This window comes from Microtus pennsylvanicus, chromosome 1 (genome assembly GCF_037038515.1).
Source record: "Microtus pennsylvanicus isolate mMicPen1 chromosome 1, mMicPen1.hap1, whole genome shotgun sequence".
Taxonomy (NCBI): domain Eukaryota; kingdom Metazoa; phylum Chordata; class Mammalia; order Rodentia; family Cricetidae; genus Microtus; species Microtus pennsylvanicus.
Window position 1 is genome coordinate 20,227,791 of NC_134579.1, and position 24,264 is coordinate 20,252,054.

General features: G+C 34.6%; 1 protein-coding gene across 2 annotated transcripts in view; it reads left to right on the forward strand.

The window, feature by feature from the left end:
• The window catches only part of Ncam2 (neural cell adhesion molecule 2), a 395,876-nt gene that overhangs the window by 12,149 nt on the left and 359,463 nt on the right, over nucleotides 1-24,264 (forward strand). The window lies entirely within an intron of this gene.

Consider the following 24,264-nt stretch of genomic DNA (forward strand, 5'->3'; position numbering starts at 1 on the left):
ACCTGAAAGACAAAGTAATGCAGGTGACTGATAACACAAAATCTCATCTGGAATAGTTGCCTACATGAAAGTGCATAGGAGATGCCCAATAAAACACAGAATGTCTACAGAGAGCTTTGCTTCTTCCACAAACACTAAATTTATGAATATTTGTTGAATTAGTTAAAGGGGGAAATTTTATAGTCTCTCAACATGGTGTTTTCATATGAACTATTTTACTTTTGTTATTTAATCACATATTGGAATTCGAACAATAGTCTAACAAGTAAAGAGATTGCCTTACGGAGAATTGTATTTTTCATATGATAAGATGAAGACTTGTTATTCCACTGATTCAAGCATTCTCTTGCGAAGAAGCAAGCTGTCTCTGAACAGAGAAGGCAGGTGCCGGGAACAGATCTGCTTTCTTGCCCTTTTCATACGCTTCAACTGTTTCATTTCTATTGCAACCATAGAATGGAAGCATTGACAAACTTGCATATATAAGTGATGTTTTGATGTATTGTGATACAAATTGTGAGTCAAACAAATTAAAATATTCACATAATTTCATTTTGTTAATACACATAGGGTATAATTTCTTAACAGCTTTTAAGTATGCAATATGTTATTATTAGCTATAACCAGAATGCTAGACAATAATTTCCGGAAATTGTTTAACTTATCTTACTATACCTGTTCACTTTTAACCCAGCATCTCCATGACTTCTATCCTTGATCTTCTGCCAATGAGTGTCTTATTATTTGCTTTCATAAGATTATTTTTAATTTCCCAGAAATTGAGATCATACTTTGCCTTTCTATATTTGGTTATTTTCAGATATTTTGATGTTCTGTAGGTCTTTTTACATTTCTTCTGATGACAACATCTATTCTTTGCCTGGGCTTATAGTTATATGGACAGTGTGCATTGTGATAATGTGATTCAGGGAAGACATTGTGCATCTGTTTCAGTGAGACACAGATTTAATCTCCTTTTATTCTATTTTACATTAGGATCCCTGGGTCATATAAGCCTAAAGCACAAGCTATAAAACAAGAATAGATAAGTAGACTGCTCTGAAGCTTAAGTGTTTTTGAATACCAGTGTACTATAAACAAAATTGTTATCTATCTAAAAATTGTCGGAAGTATTTACAAAATATACTCCTGTTAATTGGAAATATGTTATATATATAAAGATGTTTGACAAATAAAGGAGAACAGAATCAAACAGATAAAGAAGAAAGGGTGACAGAGAGAAAGAGGGGAAAGGAGGGAGGTAAGAAGGAAAGAAAGAAGGTTAGTGCCATAGTTAAACATTGAATTAATCACTAAAATGGTAATAACAAGTAATGGGACAAAAGGCCAGACACAGGACTTCTTAATAACAGAACAGCATAAAGCAAAACAAAATGTAGGAGGCTATGAAGTAAATGAAAACAATCTTACTGGCATTGATTATTAGGGAAAAACGAATTGAAAATAAATTTGATATTTCTTTGTGGTAGATAGGATGCACATTACCAAAACAAGTACCGCAATTACTAATGAAGAAGATAGATTCGACAGGAATCTGCACTGGGGAGGATTGTGAACTTGTATTGACATTACAGAGAATAATATAAAGTTTCTTCAAAAATGAAAGCAAATAGAACTATATTATCCTTAGAACATTTCTTTTGAATGGGGGATATAAGGTTTGTGACTGATCATTGAGTCAATGAGTGTACTTTAGTAACCTACAAACTGAATTTGGTTTGAAGATCAGAAGCAGTTATTGATGACAATGTGAGGTTTATGATGCCTTCATAGTGGGACAACTTAAATGTGTAGCTTTAGTAGTATAATTCATTAAGGACTATGTTACATTAATATTTAAATATATTGCTTTCAAATGGCTTTTCTTATTGTGAAACACAGGAATCATTAATTATTAAGTAGGTCATCATTTTGTGATTGACTTGGAGAATATTTCAATAATGAAATTACATCAGTTTAAGAATGCTTTTAGGAGCAAGTAAAAGAAGAGCTATTCAGAATGCATAAAAAAACAAGAGTCTACTGTTGCTTGTAAAAGACCAGCTAGAGGCAGTTTGCATTACATGTTTCTTGTTAGGATTTGGCTCTTTTCTCTTTACTTCTGGAACAATTCACGCTCAATGACATGATATTGTTTGCAATAATATCTCAAGTTAGGAAATAAATAAATAATTGTTTAGTTGGCTACCATAGGAACATCTACATATATGGTTATGTCAGTAACACTTAGCTCTCAACGACATGACATTGTTCGTGTTAATTTCTCAACTTAGAAAATAAATAAAAATTGTTTAAGTGGCTGCCATAGATATGAACATCTACATATATTGTACAATGGACTTGCCTCATTTCTTGTTAGTAGAATCATTTTATATGGATAGGCACAGGCTTATCAATGTTGAGTAGAACATCATTGATGTGATAATATGATTGCTCTTGATAGAAACAAACATTTTCTGTTACTAACACAGAAAGATTCTTCATCTGAACCAGACAATGGCCCAGTCAAAGTTACTGCCCACCTAATGGATGAATGAAAAGGTTAAACAAGTGGAGAATTTGTTGTTAAATGTTTCTGCCCATATGTTAGTCTAAAGAGCTGTTTTGTCAAAAAAAAAAACCCTAAAATCAATTTCAGAAGCCAACATTTATAAAGTACTTGCAATGTTTATGAACTTTGCACATATGACCTTATATTATTCTGAAAATATTGATTCAATGTGTATTCTGCTTTACACATCGCAAATACATTTTTGAGATCAATTGACTCAACAAACTCCCCCAAGTTGCTTAGTGGCTAAGTTAAATTGGACCTTAGCCGGTTGGCGGAAAGATAGTCTTCTTAGTGCTGAGATGCTATGAGAAAAGATAGTTGCTACTGTACATGTTTTTATCCTGCCAAGTTTAAATAAGAAGCAATGACTCAGTTACTGTGTCAGTAGGCAATGAGCAGGGTACTCTCTTAAAGAAGCTATTAGCATGGGCTTATTTAAAACCTGTATCTGTATGTAGTTTGCAAAAATTGGTAACTAAGCTATTTAAGAGACAAGATGAGATTTTTCTTAGGAGAGACAGTGTGAAATGACCTAATTTTGATGCAGGATTGTTTTGTAGAAAGAGACTATGTTTTCGTTTCCTTGCAGCCCAGACACGAATCATACAGAAACTAAACTAATTACAGCACTGTTTGAACAAAGGCCTAGGCATAGTCCTAGGCAGTTCTTACATCTTAAATTAACCTTCTTCTATTAGTCTATGAATTACCACGTAACCGTGGCATTGCCTCAGTTTCTACATGTCTTGTTTCCTTGGGGGCTGACTGGGGTCTGCTTGTCTCTGCCTACCCTATGTATATATCTCTGTTAAGATTTCCTGACTGGTTTTATTCTGCTAAGTCATTTGCTATAACAGCTTTTTCATCAAACAATAAAAGCATCACATATACAGAAGGATATCCCACATCATTGCTTTTTCTGTGTAGACTTGAGGATCTTCCTACACACAATCGTTAATTGTATTCAATGCAAATGAGGAGAAAAATAATTCTGGAATTATTAATTTGTATAAACTCAAATAGCAAGAATCTGATGATATAACATTAGCTAAAATATTTGAAACATATATTTATCACTTTTATTTTATGTTAGATACAAAAATATACTTTTATCTAAAACAGGAAGATTCCGTTTTAAAATGTAAAATAATTTATTTAATTTTTAGACATGAAATAGTTGGCTGAAAAACAGATTTAGGAGATTACATTACAAGGAAAGTTGAAACAGAAAATAAGTATTGACTTTAAAATTGAAAGTAGAGATTCGGAAATATTAAGATGCATGTGAGCATAAATACACAGTAACAGAGTTCTAATTTAATGTTTAGATGGGCATGTTAGCCAGGGTGTTTTTAAAAAATTGTGCATTATTATTATTATTATTACTATTACTATTTTCCCTTAAACAGGTCTGTGAACTAAAGGGCAATCAAAATAAGTAACTGAAGCACTCGGTCCACAAAAGCACATGCCACTGTGACTTCTTTTCAGATATTCATTCAGTTTATTTCTGTGATAAGTACTCTTACAAATACTGTATTTTTTCCAAGAAAACAGTTATCATAATTTTTATACAAGATGTATACAATTTTATTTAAAAATAATTTTTAAATAGATATGGTTATAAATGCTCTTACTTATACATGTATGGACATATATATTTTGTGTATGTATTTGTAAATATAACTATACATATATTATGTATACAACTTCAATTATCTTTCATTCAATGCCATGTAAATTTTTGCTGAATTATTTCATTTAAAAATGTTTTTGTTTTCTGATTTTTTTACATCTCTGAAGAAGCTATACTTCACCATAAAACATTTGAGTTATTCTTCACACTTTCTGCAGCTGTAAGCTAATTAGTCTGTGTTTAGTTCTTCAAGAATACAACACAGTATGACTCGTCTTTGTTTTCTGAAATGAACAACTAAACAGTTCTCTTACCTTATCTTTTACAAAACTGAAGGCACACAACTGTTCATAATTAATGATGTTTTCGAGCAAAACATATTCTGTGAATGGAAATAAAATCAGCATTTGGAACATGAGTGCTTTGGTTCCAGCTAGATGACTGTGATTGAACTGTATACATAAACTTGTACCCTTCACTTCACTACCACAATTTGTCATTGACCAGATGAAGGCAGCCACATTTCTGATATCATTCTACGCTCTTTCCATACTGATGCTCAATGCATAGCAAATCCTGTCACGAAGCTGATGAAAAATTGTGTACTACTGTTATTTCATTACTCTAAGGATAAAATCATGAGGCTGTAGCTATGTGTTGATTTGTATCTTAATGTTGATATTTGGGTCTTCTGGGGATTTCTGGATAGATAATATGCTTCTATTTCTCATGATAGAACCAGATTTATTTTGTAAAAGGATTTTGTAAAGCATGTTGATTATGTTTATCTTATACAGCATTCCTACGTTTTTAGGTATTGAAGATAAGTATGTTGACATCAAGTAACATTCACATTAAGTAGCTGCTATTATCTTCATCTTTGTATGGCTATGATTTCATGCACGTAAGAGGCCTTTTAGAGGAGCTTTGCTTTCCTGCCACCAATATTGGACATTCTTTTTTGAAAACATTTCTTTGATTTTCAGATTGCTCTTCAATTTGTTCAGAGACATCAGTTTTTTCCTAAAATATTCAGAAATTACATCATGCAACAGGCTATTGAAGCATCGAGGCTCAGTGGTTGATTCCAAATTGACTCGGGATTGCATATGGCAGTTCTAGACTCTATGGTCAATGTCTGTTTGGTGTTGGTCTATAACATTTTCCAGTAGACAATTGATGTGTTTGTTTGTGTGTGTGTGTGTGTGTGTGTGTGTTTGTGTGTGTGTTTGTGTCCATGTGTGAAGATTGATTTCTGTCGTCACAATATTGTCTTCAGTTAATTTTGGGACTGTTTTGTTTCCAATCTTATTATATGCTCCTGAAGCTTATATCCCATTGTATAGTTATATAACTATCTTTTCTTCTTTATTTTACTTAAAACTTCAATATTTAATAGTTATACATCCATCTTTGTGGGCATGCAAATGTCTTTTAACTTTAAGATACTTTTCTTAGACTGTATCAGAGTCCAAATAAAAAGCTTAAAGATTAATCTTACAGCTTTACCTTAAACTCCTGGTCACCCACTTCCTGTTCCTCTTCCTCTCCCTATATTTCTGTTTCCCTGAAGCTCTCTCTCTTCTTGAATTCATGAGGTAATTATCTTTTAACTTCAACCTCCTAGGGGGCTAGGATTACAAGCATAATCCTCAGCACTCCGTTTACTTTGGGTCTCCTAGAAGCTTCTCTTCGAGGGTGATTTTCCTCTACCATTCTCCATCCTCAACTTCTATGTAGTGATTGCCTTTCCTGGGCTTTGGCAGAGTCTGGCATTCCACATATTCCTATTTCACAGCAGGATCCAGGCACAGTGATTTCTGCTTCAGCTCCCAATAAATCTAGTAATAGCCAGAAATCTGTCAGTTCCTCCTTCATGACCTGGCTGCTGGTACCACACAATAGTCACGGAACCTGTATTTCTGAGTTAACCTTTAATGATCCTTCTGATTATCAATCTATTTTCTTCTATTGTTATAATGAAGCCCATTATTTTGTATAAGAAATAAATTCTAATAACATTTTAAAAAAAGTTTTAAGGAAAGGGCAAGTTAGGAGCTCTGTGGGAAAGATGGCTTTCTCTTCAGTAGGCATGGAACTTTCCATAATCATGGATGAAAAATGAAGGTCCAGTTATCCATAATATTTTTCAATAATAAATGTAGAGAGATTTGATGATAGAGATGATTAGTGCCAGTGGACCACTGCTTACCAAGACTTAAGAGAAAATTAGGGTTCTTCCAGGAAACACTCCTTAAACCCTAACAATGTACATGAAAAATAAGAAATAGGAGGTTTAGAAAATTCAAGTAGCTACTTATGTCATTAAAGATTATATTTAATGCTAAGTATTTTAAAAATGAATTAAGAATATTATGATTTTTATTTTCAAGTATTCTATATATTTATAATGAACATTAAAATAATTTATCATGTGATTCCTCATTTAAGATAACAATGATCAGTTTAATAAAGTACACCTCCCCTACTGGTTTTAGTAAAAATATCCAGAAACCATATATGGTATTTCCCCCCCTAATTATTCTTATCAATAACAAATTTTTGAGTATTTTATTTTTCTTATAGCATTTTATTGTCTTTGATATGATTTACTCAAAGATGCAGATATATGCAGTTAGGTGCATTTAAATGACAAAGACACAAACAATAACATTTATTGTTTAGTTTGTATATATTCACCATTTTAGTGATGAGCAATATGTTAAAATATGAAATGATGGGTATTTTGGAAGTTTATGAACATATCTTTATAAATTTTGACTTGTATTTCATTTACCCTTTCCATTTTGTCAAGTTATGCTTTGAATAGGCACTTATTCAATTTCTTAAGGGATTTACTACTGGGCATCAGTAATAACATTCTTATTCCTAAAGCAGTTATTCAAAGAATATTTGATATTTCTGTGTAAGCAACAAAATGTGATACCAGCCTGTGTGTACTATTGATGTACCCAGGGGACCAAGGGTTTGATTGACAACCCAGTGAAATTGAGTCTCTGAGAACTGAAAATGAATTTTTGTTCTGCTTCCCACACCTCAGCTCCTTGAAGATGCCACTGATTCTGAGTGCAGACACATCGCTTCTGATCCTGCCTTTTACCCCGGAGCCCGAGAGACAGCTAGGTTTGTGTTTTCTAGCAATATCCAGGAATAACGAGGGATAATTGAAATACCTTTACAAAACAAAGATTTGCCATACGTTTTGAAGGCAGCATTCTTATTAAAAGAAATAGCATTAAAGGGATAAGTCACTTATTTCGTTACTTACAGCTAGTGAATAGAATTGCTTAACAATCCACAGTTTTAACTAGCACAAGATAGAATGAGATAAAATTTTTATTAGAGAAAAATATTTTGTGTCAGAACCATGTTCTCTCATACATGATTCTAAGTGTAATGTTTTTACCATGGCCTTTTACTCTTGAGAAAATGGTTGAACAAATAGACTAGGATGTGTTTCAAAGATGCGCCTACACATCGGGAACGGCAGTGCCAGTGCATAAGGACATACCCAAGGTACACTTCTGCTTCTGTACCTTAGAATAATCTGTGATGAATTCTATAAATTTCTGTTTCTGCCTTTTTATTATTTCTTATACTTTTTTTTTGAGGAAAAATAATTCATATATCTTAGGCTGGCCTTGAGTGTGCTACATAGCCAAGGTTGGCCTTGAACTGAGAACCTGCCATCCTCCAACCTCCATGGTACAGAGACTACAGGCATGCACCAACATGTTTGCCCTTTTCTACCTTTTGAAATGCTGGAATAATTGTAAGGATAAGCATTTATTGCTGGTAGGGGTGTACTGCCTTTCACAATGAAACAGTGTGTTTTACTTATTAAGGATTTACCCTTTAAATTTTTTTCAATATAAATGAAAAATTTATTTTAAAAAAATATCAGAAGTAACAGCCACTGTTTTTTGAGTAAGAAATACAAATCTGGAGTATGGGAGAAGGAAATGAACTGAGCATTAAAGATATGAGCTACTGTGTGTTGCTGTGAGAAAATAGAATGCAGCAAGCAATTTGCAGAATTCATATAACAGTCTTGTAATGTATTTCCCGACACTGTTGAATAAGTCTATAATGCCACTGAGCAAATGATTTAAAAGGTCTTCAAGGGTGTTCAGGATATTTAAATTGAACTATGAGTGAATCCAAAGTCTGGTAGAGAATGACCGAAACCTACTAAGGTCATTTAAAAAGGAAGTAAAGATGCTAGCACTGTGAATGGGTAGAGAACTGGAACGGTGCTGGTGGGGACTGAACCTGTTTCTCAAGGCATGATGAGAGTAAGCAGAGAAGAACACTCATGGCTGCTCTACATCATGGAAAGGGATGATGACCCTCCTCTATCACCATATTCAAACACTCGGGAGAAAAGATTCCTCTAAGAAAAAAGAGTATAGAGACATTATAAAAATAGTTTAACATTTATATTATAGTCCTATGAATGGACAACTTTTCAGAAAATCAAGAATATCAAAGTAAATGGCTTTACAAACAGTTGAATATTAATATTCAGGATTTGTTTTTGTTGTGTCTCCCATTCATTAGCTTGTTTTGACTTTTCAAAAAATATGTCCAAAATTTGTTGTTTTTGGTTTCTATCAAGAAGTCTACCAACTGCATCTTATTATTGGACAAAAATACTAAAATCCTAATCCATTTTAAAAATTTATGTTGTGTGAAAGATATTTACTTATAATTTTCTTTAATGGGGCCTAACCAACTCTTTGAAGAGAAAAATCAAGCACTGTAATTCTCATTTTGTGCACAGACCTTCAATCGAAATGATTTGGGGTCATATTTGAGGTCACTTTGTTGTTGTCATTGTTCTTAATCTCCCTATCATATTATCCTTATTGCCAGAAAACTTTGGTCTGCAGCCTGTAAAGAAACAGAGTACCACCGTGGTGGAAACTACCTTACTGGAATTAAAATGAGGCAGTGCAAAACCACACTCAGATCTCTGTGAGATCCACAACTCAATGGGGATAAAAGATGTCCAGACTGTCTTCTTTCTTTTATGAGTTATAATATATGATTTTTATCTATAGTATTCTGATATTACATTAAAATTTGTACTGTGCATATGTCTACATGATTGTGCTTAAAAGTCTATGGGAATATAAAGAACTAAAACAGATATGACTAGGTGCTACAGTGTAAAAATAATGAATATTATATACACTACCATCAGAGATATGTAATCCCTATTTTCATAAATAAATGAATTTAAGGTGTGTTTTGCAATAAAGTTCATTTGGGGATCCCCATAATTTCTGCAATAGTTGCAAGGTGCCTCAGATAAATATCTGACCATCTTGAAATGCTTTCTTCCAGTTGTAATGAAATTGATAAAATGATAGAGCCTGCCCATGAAGTTGAAGTTATAACTCAGTCAGAAATCCACAGTCTGTTTCAAAACAACACAAAATTTTATTCACAGTGATAGGTGATTATTTAGTTATTTACGGACTTGCTTCTTCTTGCTTTCTTTCCACAGTGACCTAAGCCTTAATTGTTCAGTTCTTCTGAGCAAATCTGTGACATTGGTCAAGGTGTACTCTGACTCAGTCACAAGCATTTAATGTGGTAGGAGAACAGTAAGTCCTTTGTGATGTAAAATTCTTGGTTTTCATGTTGCCAGTGTGTTCTTTGTGCCTGGAATGCAAAGTGGTTTTAATCCATATATCCTTTTTTTCTAAACTGGGATGCCTGCCAAGGCTATGTCTGTGATTAACATTTGAGTTTGTCAGCTTGAGACAAATGTAGAGACCGGGGAACTTGGGACAGAGAACCCCTAGTTAATGTATGTTTAACAATAGTATTGGCTTTGAGGACTATAAAGCAGATAATTACCTTCGTAAACTAATCCTTTCCTGAAGGGTACTTTAATGCTTTAACTGCCCCAGGCTTTTCTTGTAAATCATACTAAATTTCATGTAAAGTTATTATAATTAAAATTTCTTTTTAAAATTGTTTCACACAAACAATCATGTTTATTAAATGTCTAAAACTAATTGCTGCATAGGTGAGGGAAAAAGACCCAAGTGTTTAAAGTACTCCTTGTACTGGATAAATGGCTCAGTTTGGAAGCTCATGTTGCTTTTGCAGAAGACCTAGATTTGTGTTCCAGCACCCACACAATATGTCACAACTCTGTGTAACCCTGGTTCCAGGGGGCATCATCTCCACTCCAGACTATCCAGGTGCATTCAAGTGGTACACACATGTACACACAGGTAAAACACTCACATATTTCATAAGTGAACAAATCTAATAAAAATATTCTAATCTGACTTAGTTTAATCTTTAATCATAAGTTAATGTTCTACCAGAAGTGTAGTATATCAAACCCCTTTGTTTTAAAAAAATAGCTTCTGTGTTCAAATCTAGGCTTGATATATCTTCACTACATTAATGTGTTTTGGACATATTGATGAGGGTATACAGACCATAAAGGCAGAGTAGAGAAGGAAAGAAATCCAAATTACTAACTTCTACCATCTGTGTACTCAATTATTTGGATATCTTAAATAGATGAATTTGGGAGAAATATTTATGTTCTATACATTACTAGTTAGAGACTAGTCTCAGAGACATGAATGGTCTAAGACTATAGAACACATCCCTAATGCACATGGAATTAGAGAACAATCCTTGCTTCCTTTTCAAAATCAGTTTTTTATGTCCCCCAGTGCTGTTGCTCCTTTATCTTTGGCTACCTTGAATGACCCTTTCTTATCATGCTTATTGTTATGGAATGGAAGGATTTGTGCTGAATACTTGGGAAAAGATCATTAAAAATTCACCAGTGTCTATTGAGTACTTATTATGCCTGATGTTGTGTTAAGCACTTGACATGGTATTATCTTACTTGAGACTAAGAATATCTTATAATTATTATTGTTGACATATTTTAAAGATGGTGAAAGGAATTCTCAAAAATCTGAAATTACTTTTTTTTATTAAGAACAATGTATCTAGAGTTTAAAACACATGTTAATAATATTATATTGTGTTGATATTATTATATCTTTGTATTATCCAATATCTCTTCATAAAATATATCATGATTATATTTCCAGTCTCCCAGCTTCACTCAGATCCTCCCCACATCCTTAATTTCCCATTCTCATATTATTTCTCTTTCCCTCTCTTGAAAAAAAAAACCTACAAAAGAATGAAAGTAGAAACAAATAAACCAAAAACAGTAAGACAAAACCAAGGTAGCAGGTCCCCTGGGCATCCCCGGTGGCTAGCCATGTGGGCGGCGGGTGTGCAAGGGGCAGACAGATAGGCACACATGAAGATGTGTTTGCTACAAGCTGCCTGGGTCCCAAGCAGGGACAGGTGCACGAGACCACGTGGCAGGCAAGAGATGGATAAACATACCACACAGAGTAAAGTTAAGTTAGATATTTATTAGATAGGTTATGAAGGGGAAGAAGGGGGGAGAGAGAGGAGAAGAGAGAGACGGGGTTGGGTGGGGAGACAGAGGGGAGAAGAAGGGAGAGATGCCGAAGCTGCCTCTTGGAAAGAGGGGACAGGATCTGAGGCTATAGGCAGGAAGGGAGTGGGCGTGGCTTGTCTCTTAAAGAGACAGAAATCATAACATTCCCAGCTCTTTTTTTTAAATAATAAAAAGCAGCAGATTACCACCACAGGTTGAAGGAATTGGGGTGGTGGATTCTCAAGACTGATTCCAGCTTATTTGTGGGCCTCATCTTTGGGGGGGAACCTGAAAAGGCAAGGTGCTATCCACATCCTGGCACAGCTGGTCTCTTTGCTCCTGTCCAGTGTTGGGGCATGGAAGTGTCTGGTGTCCCTTATACCTGTTTAAGGTATTGGCAGAACAAAGAACAAAGTTAAATTAAGGGGGAAAAATTAGGACCAGAGAATTGAGGGGTATGTATCTGACCTGTTTAAGGTGGATCCTTTAATTCGGCTATATGGAACTCACAATATTTTTGGGGGTTTGTGAAAACAGAAGTCTTAGACACATACATTGTATAATGACTGTGACATATTTTTGTACAATGAAAAGTATTTTTAAGTCTCTGGAAGGTATCATGAGAGAGAAATTTTATCTGAAATTTGTTTGGTGAGGTTGTTCTTTTATTATTTTTTCTTTTTTTTTTGATTGATAAAAGGAGAATAAAGAAAAGAAAGAAGAAAAAAAAACAAATTTCCACCTCCTCCCAGCCTCCCATTTCCCTCCCCCTCCTCCCATTCTTCTCCCCCCCTCCCACACCTCTCCCTTTCTCCCCCTCCCTCTCCAGTCCAAAGAGCAGTCAGGGTTCCCTGCCCTGTGGTAAGTCCTAGGTCCTCCCCCCTCCGTCCATATCGAGGAAGGTGAACATCAAAACTGGCTAGGCTCCCACCAAGCCAGTACATTGCGTTGGATCAAAACCGCGTGCCATTGTCCTTGGCGTCTCATCAGCCCTCATTGTTCGCCATGTTCCGAGAGTCCAGTTTTATCCCATGCTTTTTCTGGTAGCAGTCCAGCTGGCCTTGGTGAGCTCCCAGTAGATCAGCTCCACTGTCTCAGTGGGTGTGTGCACCCCTCGTGGTCCCGACTTCTTTGCTCATGTTCTCCCTCCTTCTGCTCCTCCTTGGGACCTTGGGAGCTCTATCCAGTGTTCCAGTGTGGGTCTCTGTCTCTATCTCCATCCATCGCCAGATGAAAGTTCTAGGATGATATGCATGATATTCGTCAGTATTGCTCTAGGGTAGGGTCATTTCAGGTTCCCTATCCTCAGCTGCCCAAGGAACTAACTGGGGGCCTCAGCTTGGGCACCTGGGAGCCCCTCTAGTGTCAAGTCTCCTGCCCATCCTAAAGTGGGTCCTTTAACTAAGAAATGGGGTTCCATGCTCCCCTATCCAACCTTCCTTTGTCCCGATCCTCCTGTTTCCCCAAGTCCCCCCTCCTTTCCTTCTACCTTTTCTCTCCCCATCTCCCCTTACCCCCATCCCACCCCACCCCCAACATCCCACTTTTCTCCCCGGCAATTTTGTCTACTTCCCTTATCCAAGAGGATAACTATATGTTTTTCCTTGGGTTCACCTTCTTACTTAGCTTCTTTAGATTCGCCTATTGTAGACTATTTTAAACTAACAAAACCTCTCAGCTATCAAACTGTATCAGAGATTTTTGAGAAGGATAAAATTTTACTTGAGTGACTGATTAAAAAATGACAGAAAACTTACTTGGTTGGCACCCAGAGCTACTCTTTAGGCTCTTGTATTGTCACTGAAGGTCACATTTGCCTTTTGCTGTTTACTGCAGGGCCTGCCAGGCTCCAGAAGATCCTGTGGACTAAGGAATCTGTGGGAAGACAGGCCTACCTTGACCTGAGCAGCTAGGCTGTCAATTCCAGCAGTTCTGTCCACATCAGGAGATCTTCAGCTTATATGAAAGGCAGTTTTTCCCTGTGTAGATGGACGCTGTTGTGTGTCCTTGGGCATCCCCTGCAGCTAGCCATGTGGGCGGTGGGTGCAAGGGGCAGACAGATAGGCACACCATGCAAATGGGTTTGCTACAAGCTGCCGGAGTCCCAAGCAAGGATGGTGCACAAGACCACATTGACAGTCTTCATGTGACTGTGGCTGGTGGGCGAGAGAGACAGATAAACATACCATATAAAATTAAGTTAGACATTTACTAGATGGGTTATGGAGAGGAAGGAAAAAGGGGAGAAGAAGAGGGGGAGAGAGAGGGAGAGAAAGAGAAAAAGGGAGAGAGAGAGGGGCCACCTCTCTGAGAGAGGACAGGAAGAGGGAGGGTCGGGGTCTGAGGCTGCAGGCAGTAAGGGAATGGGCATGGCTTGTCTCTTAAAGAGACAAAATAATCATAACACAGAAAGCCTCAGACAAGCCCCATAAAAGACTTAACCTCTGACAATGTTTGCATCTGACATGCTATGTTCATGCTAATGGTATTTAAAACAGTTACTGCTTTTTATAAAAACTCATTTTTGTTTCATTTTTAAAGATGTATTTATTTTATATTATCTGTATGGTATTTTGCTGGCAATAACTAAGGTAAGAAGTACTAACTTTAAAAGGATTTTCATTTGTTCTGTGAAAATTTTGAATGTAGCTAGGTCAGTTCTACTCCTCTTCCAATTTTTTTTTTTTTGTATTTTATCTTTTAAGAATGAGAAAACTAAAAATTTAAATATATTAACTACATAGTACTCATAGTGCTTTGTTTTTTTTAAACATAGGTTTCTTCTTTAATTTCATAATAATACCAGGCATATTGGAACTGTTGCTTTTAAAGTTTCTTATTTTTCCATAAATAACTATCTTCTTTGAGATCTTATGTCAAATGTGGATTCTTAGGCTTATCATTATTTTTTTGGCCATTTCAATTTATCCATTTACCATTTTGTTGAGACATTTTTTTAAATATTCTATAATGATTCCTTTAGCTAGATATCATTAACATCCTAGTAAATATAATGCCACCCACGGAGTTGTAATGCAATTTAACAAACTCTCAAGGCATAGAGCATAATTGGCTCCTACATTTGCTTGCTCCTTGATCACCGGACTCCCTCTGTAGGCTGGCCTGTATCCAGCAAATGCCAGATCTCAAGGAAGTTAGTGAGCCTTTCTCATTCTGATTTTAGTAACCTGTAAAGGTCTATCCATGTCCTTGATGGTTGGTAATAAATAGTTGTTCATCTGACCTTCTTAGTTTTAAAATCTGTGACTTACCAAGCTGCTTTATAGTGGGTCCCCAGTATACAAAGGGGGATCACTACACTCACTGAAAAGAAAAAAAAACAGACATTGTAGTGTTCTTACAAGTACTTCAAGTTGTATGACTACATATCACTTATTAAATTAATCATTTTCCTTTAACATACACAGATATACAGACACATACACACAAACAGACAGACAGACAAACACACACACACACACACACACACACACACACACACACACACACACACACATACGTTCTTCTCATTTGTAAAAGTTCATGATGAAGATTGCCTTAAGCCTTATCTGAGTTGGTTAAAACTGCTTTTCTTGCTCTAATTCTTATGTTTATTTTTCACTTCATACACAGATCTTAAAACAAAAGTTGCTTCATACATGAATATCAAATTAGCTGCAGTATTATAGCTATGAATATTTACTAGGTTTTTAAAAACATAATGAAAATATGTCAACAACTGTCTTCAGTACAATGTCAAACATTCTAACTTCAGGGGAAAGAAGAGGCAGGATATGTAGATATTTTTAAATGAGCTTATAAAATGGTGCTTCCATCCTAAAGAACTATGGCTAATCTCCCTCTGGAAGTGCCCTCTACCTGTACATCAGAGATTATGGAAATGGAATCAAATTATAATGCTTAAAATGTATTATTTATTATTTAGTAAGTAAAATAAATGACAAGTTTTGCGTGCTTAAGCCTAGTATGTAAGATGGCTTTTTAAAGAGTTAACCGTCACCATGATTGTCTCTTTCCCATTCAGACTAATCAGTCTCTAGGACTCCTTCTTCCAGAAACACAGCAGCATGAGCCTGTTATGACAGGGTGAGTTTGCATTAGCAGGAGCAAATGCTATTGTGATGGCCAGAAGCTCCATCAGCAAAGTAGTTAGAATGTCTACACTACTCCAGTTTAAAAAGAAACACGTGTTGACTCTGGCAAATCAGAATAAATCTCTCAGTGTCTCATTCCTACAGTCTTCATTTAAGAAAAAATGTGTCGACTCTGGTAAATCAATATAAATCTCTTATATCACAAGCCTACAGTCTTCCTTTTGCTGTGCTTCTGAATTATGGATTGTTTCTTAGGGTGTTATTCATAGTTTTTGAAAACAAAAGCAGTATAGTTATTGTGCATTATGAAACAAAGAGAATAATAAATTACCAGTTTATCCGAATAATAGAGTTCACACAGAAACAATTGTTGCTTTATTTCACAAAGTGAATTAGTGATTATTTGATAGCCAGGGTGAGCCCATTAGTACTTTTGTATATATCTGAAATTCTGTTTTGCACAGCTATATTTAGGAATATATCTGCATACTTTGGTATAATTTTCTTTTCTTTTTAGTATGATTATCGATAGTATGTATTCATTGATATTTTTTCAAATTTTGGTGATGTTAAACACATTCTTTTCAGGTACTTGGAGTGATGAGTTGGTATGTCTCTATACATAATTAAGGACATCCTATTAGAAAAAAATATTGTTACAAATTGAACGGGATTTGTTAAAAAGCATTATTTAAAATACTAAAGCTACCAAACTATTTAAGGATTTCAAGAAAGATAAACAACTTCATAGTTCAGTATTTGAAATTTTAAAACTGGGTGAGCAGCCTGAAATGATTCAGAATCAGCTGTTCACATACAATCTTTTTCTCTTTTGATACAATTCTTACTAATAAACGATTCTAGCTACTTACTATACATAACATGTCTATTTTTTACTCACACCATTAAAAGACCACAGATAAGCACTAGTTTGTCAGTTTGTACATCAGATTGGTAAGCCAAAGCATAACATCAGACAATGTACTACTCTGGTAATTCAGACCTTATCAATACATATTGCAATAGTAAGCTTTGATAAAGAAGGGAGAAAGATATTGGTTTGAGAAGACTGTTCATGATGATAGTTCATTTATATATTGTGGACTATAAGTTAATATTTGATGATAACTTTATTTAAATTATAAAATAATTCTAAAATAAGCTTGTTCAGAAAATATGTTCTGAGAATTTAAATAGAAGAGGTATTAGAAAATAAATTATTATAGAAGTAGATTTTAAATATTTAGCTCAATTAATTCTGGTGCTTCTCTCATGAGTTTATGACAATTTCATGGCAAAGAATGTAGATACATTCTTTATGATGTGTTCCAGTCTCAATTTTATAATTTCATTTGATGTATTGCTCATAATTTTCTTGAGAATTATTCTGTCTTTTTTGAAACATAAAAGTATAAATTTTTATTGAAAATACAATTATCCTCTCTTACAAACACTAATTGATGTACAAAATGTTGTTTTAGTTTAATTTTTAATATAAACTAAAAAGATTATTTTCTCATAGTAGGACATTTCATTCTGTAACCAGGATAAAACTGTAAGTTTATTGTTGCTGACAAAATAATAATCCAGATTTCCTTATCTCATAGGAGATATGATTACATTCCTCATCCTACTTTGATTATTTACTTAATGAACAGTGTTCACTCAGACTTCCATTTGACTGCGTCTTCCGAATGCTCATTACAAACAGGAAAATTTCTGACTATGCATGTCTTCACAGAGTCACGTGGAAGAGCTCACAGCCATCTCTCACTATCCAAGGGAGACCTGGCCACAATGATTACCTATCCTGCAACATCACTAAAAGATATAGATTTGTTAGTAGAGAATCTAAAATATAAATGTATATCTAAAAATCTCTGTAAAGTAATTTTCTCCTCTCACTCATATGTTACTTGGTGATGTCTCAGATTACCTTATGTCCCAAAGGTAAATTAATTATCCATGTCTTTCAGAGGGAACCCAAATCTTGCATGGTTATAATGTGATCACAGAAAGAAATAAGGAACTATATTAAAATACATGTATATTTTAAATTAGTACTTGAATAATAAGTTTGATTTTTGAGGTGTGAAAACATTAAACACTAAAATGAGAATCTTTCCCAACCCCCTCTGCCATAAATGTATGCAGATCATTGGAGTAGCCGGAGGATGGCTTATGTGATTTCCTCTCAAGAGCAGCAATAAACGTGAGGACTGCTTGTTGATGCCTAATCCTCGGTCAACATCATAAATCAGCATTTGTCAGATCAGGGAAGCATATTAACTAGAGTTATTATATTTCAGAACAGGAGTGTTTTTTATTCTGACAGCTTCCAGGAGTGGGACTGTGTGATGAGTATCAGCAGATATTTCATTCCCCTGAGGATGAAGCGCATCTCCAGTTGTGGCTGCGAAGGGCAGCCTTTGAACACATAACATATTTCTCCCCCAACCCTCTATTTTAATTCCTGTCATACCAAAATGTTATTTACTCCTTTACCAAGCTAACAACTGCCAGCCAATGCAATTTAATAGAGTTATAGAATTTTAGAGACGGGAAAAATAAAACTTAGAGGGTACAATATCTGAGTCTTCATCTTTTTTGTTGAAGCTATGATGAGTGTCCATTACTGAGGACTCACTAAATTCTATCTCGAGACTTTCTTATGTATCAAAGTGGTGTGATTGTCTAGTATCTCCATCCATCTCTTTCTTTCTCCTTCCGTATCAAAATGTACAATTACTTAATACATATATTTACCTGTTAAATATTAGATGGCCATTAGAAATAGCTAAGGCAAATGAGGTTCTGTAAAGCTGTGAATTTAATTAATTTTAATAAATGAGATAGAGCATCCTAGAGATTTGTGAACTTAAACTTGTTTCGAGAAAATTCTTCAAAATTTACTGATAATGTATCACTCATTCAAAATGTTTGTGCTCAGGAGTCTTTCAGATAATGATTTTTTTTCAGGGAGAGGATTTTGAAATACTGTACAAAAAAAAAAGATAGCTGAAAATTGGATCAACATCTCAACAGAATTCACTTTATTTTATGTATGTTTTATGTGCACAGCCTGAAGGTAATTTTAAACAACACATTCAGTGATCGTGGACTTATAATTAGGTGTGTTGCATTAAGTCAGGTTAGATTATTTCCCCTATATTAGTGGAATACTCAAATGTTTTCAGATCTTAGAGGATTTTGGAATTTCAGGTTAGTGATTGTCAAGTTTATTTTGTAATATATATACATGCATGGACTGAAAAACAAAGAAGAAGCAGTGATTCAGACTCAAATAATATTTTTTACTTATAAAACTTAGTATTAAGGAAATTCAGCATACTTAGTGTATCAGAATTTCAGATCAGTATTAAGGAAAATCTTATATTGTAGGTAAGAAACACAAATGTCACCAAAAATGTAGATTTGTGACAAGTAATTATGCCTACTTTCCTTATTTTAAAGAGCAGTAAATAATTTTAAGCAATCACATAAAAACAAAGGCAGGGGTTATACTAGCTAACTATAATCATGAATAGAAAGTTATAAAGTAGCTAGAGATTGTTCAATCCAATTTTATATCAGTGTTTTATGAAAATACATCTCCTTTTGCTTGCTTGTTTTTAGTATCTTACTATTTAAATTAATTGAGAAGTCAGTGTCAATTTTTTATATCCAGATGTAAATGTGATAATGCAAAGCTTTTCTTCTGCATTTTAAATTCTTGGAGTTTATTTATTTATTTTTTTAGAGGGGGTGGTCAGGAAAAAATGAGAGGTATTGTTAAATAGAGGTTGCCAATTCTAATGAGGTGTGAATTGTTCTCTTCAGACCTTCCATTTTCTAAGGTATCTGTTCACACATAGTTAAGCTTGGGGTCCCAAAATGGACCTCTGATTCTAAACTAAGCATGAACTGGGTTGACAACATAAAGCTGTATGCAAATTATTTGACTTCTGTAACTGTCATTGGCCAAGGAGCTTAAGTTGTTGCTTGAGTAATTGTAGTAATATCTCTATCATGAAGTACTTTGATTAACTAAATATTATTTTGTGAGAGTATGCTTAAACTAGCACAAATCTTGCAATTAAGTTAAAACACATACAGTCCTATAAATTGTATTTTCACTAGATCATGAAGTCAAATTGTTTTCATTTAAAATATATATATATAATCTGCAATATTTGAGGAAACTTAAATAATCCAAAAATAGAGATCATGGCTCTTAAAGTTTGATGATTGGTATTTATATTAACAATAGAGAGAATATTTTTTAAAATATATTTTATGGGAAGATCTTATGTGGGTGTTTATGTATATGTATGTCTGTAAGATGGGGAGGGTGAGATAAGGGAGCTACAACATGTATTTGGTAAAAGGGTGTAAATCATTGTAAATTATGCTAGTCCATTGTCACTTGACAAATTTAAAATTTAAGTCAAATTTTTTTCAAAGGACTGGAAATTTACAGCCACGAATGATGACTTTACAGACTCTTGTTTTAGGTTTGTTCTAGGAAATGAGGCTGTGGAAGATTATTAAGATTAACAGAAAGCGTGATTTATTATATATACATATTTAATATGTGGCAGGATTTGAATTATCAGACTTAAATTTAATATACAGAAACTTAAATGATGACTGTAGCAGAGAAATTAAAGCTTGGCTCCACTATGGCTGTAATGGAGAAGTTCAAGCTTGGCTCCACTATGGCTGTAATGGAGAAGCTCAAGCTTGGCTCATGGCAGGGCAGCATGCCATCCATGCACTCTCTAACATTGCATTCTTGGTTTGGCCTTGGTGGGGTGAACTATCTGAAGATTGATGATGAAAATCATGAGGAATCATCATACTTTAATTAGTATATCCCTGTTAAGTACAGATCATGGTAAAAGAGTAAAATACCAAAGAATCACTGGGAACAAGAAGAAAACAAAGATTGAATGTTTCCTTTTTCTATTCAATGGCTATACTGTTACTGACCTTATGGATGATATTGTAAAATAAGTTGTTTTGTATTAGCCAAGTTGACATGCAAGACTTAGACCATTGTAGATAGGATTAATAATGGTAGTGTATGAATCCATGCTTCTGTGCCTAGATGTGCTTGCTTCCCTGAGAGAGACTAAATTTGATCATGCATGTGAAAGACTGAAAAGCACCCGGCACCTGCTATTTACACTGTCCGCATCACACTATATATGGGAGGACTTTCTGATAATGCCAGTTCTCATTATTCACATTTAATGCTAACCTGTGCCAAGTGAATGGCAGAGTTGCACTATTTTGGCATTTGTCATATTTTGAACAAGTGTCAATGTAATTTAATTAAGATTGACAATGCCTTAAATTTGTAGCATAGAGGACAAGCTCTGTGTTTCTTCAAAATGCTGTTGCACTTTTTAAAAATCAAAACATTTGAAGCACAGCTTCCCATTGTAGAAACATACATATATACATACATACACACACATATATATATATAAACATATGTGTATGTGCCTATGTATCCATTCATATACATTCATGTATTATACATTTAATATATACATATATCATATAGTTAATCACACACATATATTTTATATATATAATATTCCCAAAGGAACACTAACTTTTTGTTTTTGTTATTTTTCAAGACTGGTTTTCACTATGCAGTTCTGACTGTTTTGGAGCTCACTATGTAGATCAAGTTGGTTTTAAACCCCCAGAGATCTGCCTGCCTCTGCCTCCGAATGCTGGGATCAAAGCCATACAACGCTACTCCTGGCCTCAAAGCAAACTTTTAAACAAACCCTGTATTTACCCTGTCAATTGGTCCTTGCTCTCAATCTGGACTCTAGATCCAGATTTTGCTTTATGTTCATTTCTACTCCACTTGACCCGTGGTTTATCCAGCACCACAAAATCTTTGTAGCTTCTTTCTTATTTCTATTTATTTTGCTCATACTGCAGTTAAAGAAAACTTTATTCACAATTTCTTTTATACTTAATACTCATATGAGGTGGAGAGATGCATCAGGGTTAAGAGTAAATACTGCTCCTACAAAGGATTTTAATTCCTATAACCCAAGTCTTGTGATTCACAACAACTTGTAGTGCTAGCTCCAGAATATCTGATGCTGTATTCTGAATTCCACAAGCACTGCATTTCCATGTATATATTAGTACACACAGAAAGAGGCAGGGAGGGGAGAAGAGAGAGAGACAGAGAGAGAGAGAGAAAGAGAGAGAGAGAGAGAGAGAGAGAGAGAGAGAGAGAGAGAGAGAGAGAGAGAGAGAGAGAGAGTTAGTTAACCAGCTAAAGAGCATAAGTCTATTATTCTGCTATTACAAAGGAGTCATCTGAGGGGAAGACCCAGTAAGAAAAATAAATTATAACCAAATACTAAGAGCAAATTTTGTCAGAGGAAGATATTTATCTCTAGGTGGCATTTGTTTTCTGCCTTCCTTCTTTTCCTGGTTTGCCCCTTCTCTACTGTAGCCAACTCTAAGTACATTTATACAATGTGCTGTTAGGTTATACTGCAAACCTCCACATAGTATCTGAGCGAACTGTCCCTGGAATTAAGGGACACTGTGGAGAAGTTTCTATTTCTCTTCTGAATGAGAAACAATGAAATTTTACCTAAATTATTTTGTCAACTATGTTGTATGTAAAAAGACTGCATGTGAACTCACATGAAAAGGTTTCTGTTTTTTTTTTTTTACTGGCATAAATATTTAAGACGGTACTTAAAATTCTTGGATGATACAAACGAGTTTGGGTTAAAATATCCTTTTAAACCACTATTATATACAAGAGAGAAAATCTGCTTGTGAAAAAAGAATGCAGTGTTGGCAATGTGTAGCCATTTAGATTTTAAGTGTTTGTTATCAGGAGGGGGTTAATGAGCAGCTGCTCAATGAGCAACCAGAGGGAAGAACGTGAGTTTTATATTTTAATTCTGTTTCTGACAGAAGGTATCCAAGTGATTATTACACAATAAAATAAAACTAAACGTTTTCAACCTGTTGAATAGTGTAACTTTGTAGTCCGAATCGACAAAAGCCATACAATTTTAAATAATAAACTATTATACAAAGAGAAGCAATATTTGAAATTGTAGAAGTCTTTCAATATTCAATATAGTGTGCATTTTTATCATTATTAATTCACAGTGCTAGTACTTATGTTATTACTTACTCATCTGGAAGAGAAGCATGTTCTGCGAATATTTTTTCTATTGGGTTTTATTTCCAAATATGTTTATTAATTATACCACATGGTATGGAATATACAGACCTTAGATCTGTCTTAGATTATACATCTTATTAAAAAATCTTAAGGCCAAGTGTAGTGGTACAAGCCTTCAATCCCAGCACTCGGGAGGCAGAGGCAGGCAGATCTTTGTGAGATTGAGGCACCACCACCCAGCCTGTAAAGGTATGAGTATGCATAACAGTAGAACTCAAATATCGATGTGTCTTTGAACTTGGAATATCATCTTGACTTTCTTCTTCCTCTCTATTTGTTTTAGAACAAACTTTTAGCTACAGAACACTAGATTTTTACTTACCCTATAGAAATTTCCCTGCACTTGGAATATCATCTTGACTTTCTTCTTCCTCTCTATTTTTTTTAGAACAAACTTTTAGCTACAGAACACTAGATTTTTACTTACCCTATAGTAATTTCCCAATAGGGAAGTCAGTAGGCTTTTCTCTTAACAGTGCCCTTTGCACACCCATCTGCGCACACTTCTGTGTATGGGCCTCAAACACTGCCATATTTACGTGACACATTCCATCACATGATGCACTTCTACTGTCTTTACCCAAGCAGAATTCTGAGCTTTTCTACAAATTTTTAACTCACATTTGATAATAGAATAACTTTAATAGTTTAAACTTGAACAGTTTCTTCTACATCCAATACTGAGGCTATTTGGATGCTGCTAAAATTGAATTCAACAGTATTTCATAATTCCTTTTAACATCAGCTAGACAACTTATCATATTACAATTCCCTATTTATTTTAACTATCAATATGGCGATGCATTTTTACATACAGGTTAAATGACTCATAATGTTCAAAATCTGAGATAAATTATTGTATTCCTAAAATAAAGTAGTTTTATATTAGACTTTTAATTGTTTGTTTGCTTGAAAGAGGCTAAAAATTTATGATACAGAGCCTCTTTCCTTGCCTAACAAAAGGCCATAAAAATTAGACTCAACTAACAATGCCTTCAGTCACTAACTCCCTTGTTATTCTGTCTTTAGAAATGTCTGGGGTTTCCATATATTGTGGTTGCCAGTGTCTCCTTTATCCCATGTATCAATGATGCTTGAAATGTCAGTAGACTGTGCATTGAAATATAATGATTTGAGCAGGGACACATGAAGACAATCTGATTTCTTAGGTAAAAGGTTATCTTTCTAATTTATCTTAGGTAAAAGGTT